This window comes from Gavialis gangeticus, unplaced genomic scaffold (assembly GCF_001723915.1).
Source record: "Gavialis gangeticus isolate Ggan-Ray unplaced genomic scaffold, GavGan_comp1, whole genome shotgun sequence".
Taxonomy (NCBI): domain Eukaryota; kingdom Metazoa; phylum Chordata; order Crocodylia; family Gavialidae; genus Gavialis; species Gavialis gangeticus.
In genome coordinates, this window is record NW_017729008.1 from 37,376,531 (window position 1) to 37,380,071 (window position 3,541).

The 3,541-nt window shown below is 43.1% G+C and overlaps 1 protein-coding gene across 2 annotated transcripts in view; it reads left to right on the forward strand.

Moving 5' to 3' along the window:
* Positions 1-3,541, forward strand: part of PRKCQ (protein kinase C theta) — a 99,502-nt gene that overhangs the window by 76,180 nt on the left and 19,781 nt on the right. The window lies entirely within an intron of this gene.

Sequence of the window (3,541 nt, forward strand, 5' to 3'; positions counted from 1 at the left end):
GTGGGGCAGGAGGGATCACCCCCAACCCAGCAGCACCCAGTGAGCACTGGGGCTTTTCTTTAAAGGGCCAGGAGCTGGGGCAGGCAGGGCAGCCATTGGGGGCTGGGGGAGCGGGTGGGGGCCATTTTTAAGGCGCATTAAGGGTGTGCATGTGTAGACACACCCAGAGTGTATTTCCAGCCTTGGCTGTTATGACATTTATACTGACCAGTAAACCAGAGATGCCAAAAAGTATCATCCAAGTCCTAGGGTTGGAAGACATCTCAAGAGTCATCTAGACCAGCCTGAGCTATTCAACAGTCCTTAGCTAAGGCAAAGATTTTGAAGCCCGGCTACCTGTTATGTCTTCTGTATCTGTAGGATAAGTATCTCCTCCCCAATGGGTACATCTACACGTGAAATCAATGAAAATTAATAAACTCTGGCACATTTATTGCTCCTAGGCTTTGCATTTTCACATGTACTCAGGACCACAGCATGTTGAGCTGGGTCAGAGCAGGTCTGGCTGGCAGGGGGCTTGGGGAGTCAGCCTGCCAGCCTGGGGCTGCTCCAGCCCAGCTCAGCATACTGCAGAGGGCCTGGCTGGGCCCCTGCACCCTTTTGCCCCATCCAGCCCTGTCAGCGTCTACACGCGTGTTGCTGCGCACCAAAGAATGCCGCCATTGCATAGTACTTGTGTTTACAAGTACTAACCTACGGTGGAGTTGATTATTTTCCTGCAGCCTAATAGGGCCACACTTGTAGACACTGAGACTTTACTGCAGAGCTAATTAGGCAGCTCTGCAGGAAACATAACATGTAAATGCACACCGTGGTACTAACCTTATAGTCTCCAATGTTATTGGTGGAAACACCACCATGAAAATAGCCTAGGAAGCCAAACCAAAAGAGTTCATGATGTGTGTAAGTATTTTGAGGTTATAGCTGGGTATTTTACCAGTGACTTTTCAAAAGTCATATAATGAGTGAGCAATTTAATTATTAGTGTGAATTTTTCGTGATGTTACTCTGAACTTTGCTTTGATCCCATTGCTCTTAATCTCCAAAATATGGCATGTTGTAAGGAAATACTGGGATGTAAACACCGAGGGAGGTCTCAGCCTGGGATCTATGTTGGTGGGGTTTGTGATACAACCTAATACTGAATGAGGCAAGCTGTTGTGTGGGATAGTCCAGATGGGGATGATTCTGCTTTTGGTTGGACTAGATGGCCTCTGGAGGTTTCATTCAACTTTATTCTTTTAAGACTCTGAGCCTGTTATGCAGTGAACCCTTGATTTCAGACCAGTGAGCTACTTTGGGCCACTTTACTTTTTGAGAATAATGCAAAAGCCTGCGCTTTGAAACAAACTTTAGGCCCAACCTGTTTACCCATAGCCTTAATGGGTCCCAATTTTCACTAGTTTTAAGGCTTCTTTATATGGCTAAAGCAGTATAATACAGTGCTAGAGAATGAGACCCAACATGGGTTTTGTTAATATCTATTAACCTACGGGCAGCAATCAGTAAATACGCGGCACTTGATTTCCTATTGCCTGACATCTTGTGAAGCTGCATGCATTTATCCAGGTGGACCTTAAGTGTTGTCATTCTGATTTGCCTTCACACTGTGCACACTTCAAACAGGTACAGAGCATAGCAGTGACACTTTATGACAGTGCTGGGTCTGAACACAATCACTCTTCACATGTCACTCCTAAATAAATGGGCTCAGACAAGACCAGGGATGAGAGGGGCTCCTGACACCCCAGACCCATGTCACATGTTCTGATTGCTGCTGGCAGCTGGCTTTCAGAGGAGTGAACTGATGTGAATCCCTAGATCTTTACAAAACTACCTCTCCCTCGGCATCACAATGCAGCCTAGCTAGTACTTTATTGCCTTTTGTAAAATTGGGAAGCAGGCAGTTCATCGAAAGCAAATTAGGGAGTTCTCTGGAACAACACATAACTGTATTGCCTGCAACCAAAATGAGATTATTTTCGTATTACTCATGCAGCGTGTACATTGGAAAGAAAACTAGGAGTGAATGGCTTGTTTATAATCAAGTCTCCCATTAAAACCCAAGCTTTGACTCATAACTCTTGTTATTCACTATTAGTACTCCCGGGAGAGCAGGTTTTAATCTTTACCAACTAATGAAGGTGATTATATAAACACAAGATCAATCTCAATAGCATTAAGGAAGGCAGGTGCCCTCTGGTATCAGAATTTTTGGCTCTAATGATTGTTTCTGATGGGTAAAATTGTGAAAAGTGCACAAAGCAATTGGGTATTATCTAAAGAGATTAACCAAACTTCTCCAAACAGTGCATGAGAGGGAATTTGATTAGATACACACACATATATACATATATATTTTTTTTTTACCTGGGGAAACTTTCCAATGTTGGGTAAATATCTGAACCCCCTAAAATTATGACCATAACCAAAACATTTTGATCTGGAAATGGCAACTCGGGGTCTCACGTGGGGTGTAGTTCAGATGCTTTTTGCAGCCATTGTCCTCAATCACTTCAGCTCTCTGTTCACAATTGCTTTCCCAGGATGCCCTCCTTTCATAGAGAAGGGAAGTGGTGCACCTTGGGAGCCCACAGCCAGGGTGCATTTTGAGATACCAAAGGAAGGAATGGTAACAAGAAGCAGCCAAATGACAATCCCATGAGGCATCAAAATATTTTGGTGATTGGGCAGATAGCTCTGGTGAACAGTTTTTTCCTGTCATCTTGTAATTTTTATGCACTAAACATGCGACATTTTTATGCACTACTCACAAGTCTTATCGTCTTGCTCAGCGAGCTGGTGAGAGCTTACAACTCTTAATGACTTCAGGAGTTAATAAGTGATCCGCAACTCAAGAAAGGGTTTGCTGAAGCCAGTGGAAAATAAAGCATCTGTGAAAATCGTGGTACATATTTAAGGCCTGAAGTATGAATCATACAACTATACACCTACTTTTGAAAACCTTGTTTTTAATACATAATTTGATTCTGATTGGCTACGCCATGTATGAAGTCTTTCCAGGGAGCCAATAAAATGTTGGCTCCTCAACAATGGAGTTGAGGGCAAATGATATTCTTCTTCTCTTTGATCTGTCAGATACAAAATCCCCCAGAGCCAGAACTATGAGATGAATCTTTTTTATGCAGCAAAAATAAGTCACAGGAGTTCGAGGGTTGTGATACCATGACTGTCTGCCACTTGGAGAGTAAATGCCTCTGTTACCGCTATATTTTTTTGATCAATTTTTTATCACAGCAATAATCTAGCATCAAGAGACCACTATCCTGTGGCAACACTTTATTCTTTGGAATAGCACGGGTCCAGCTTAGGTGCTTTGACCAGGATTTTGTGTATAGTTTAAGGGAGTTAAACACCTAAATTCAGTGGGATTTGAACACCTGGTTCCATTACGCTGTCTTGAAAAATTCCCAGCCTTTACCAGGACGTGCAGAGAGGCTCACATTTGACTACTTGAGTAGACAAAGTTGCCAAGAGTTGTAAAAAATACCTAAAACGATTTTTTTTTTTGGGGGGGGGG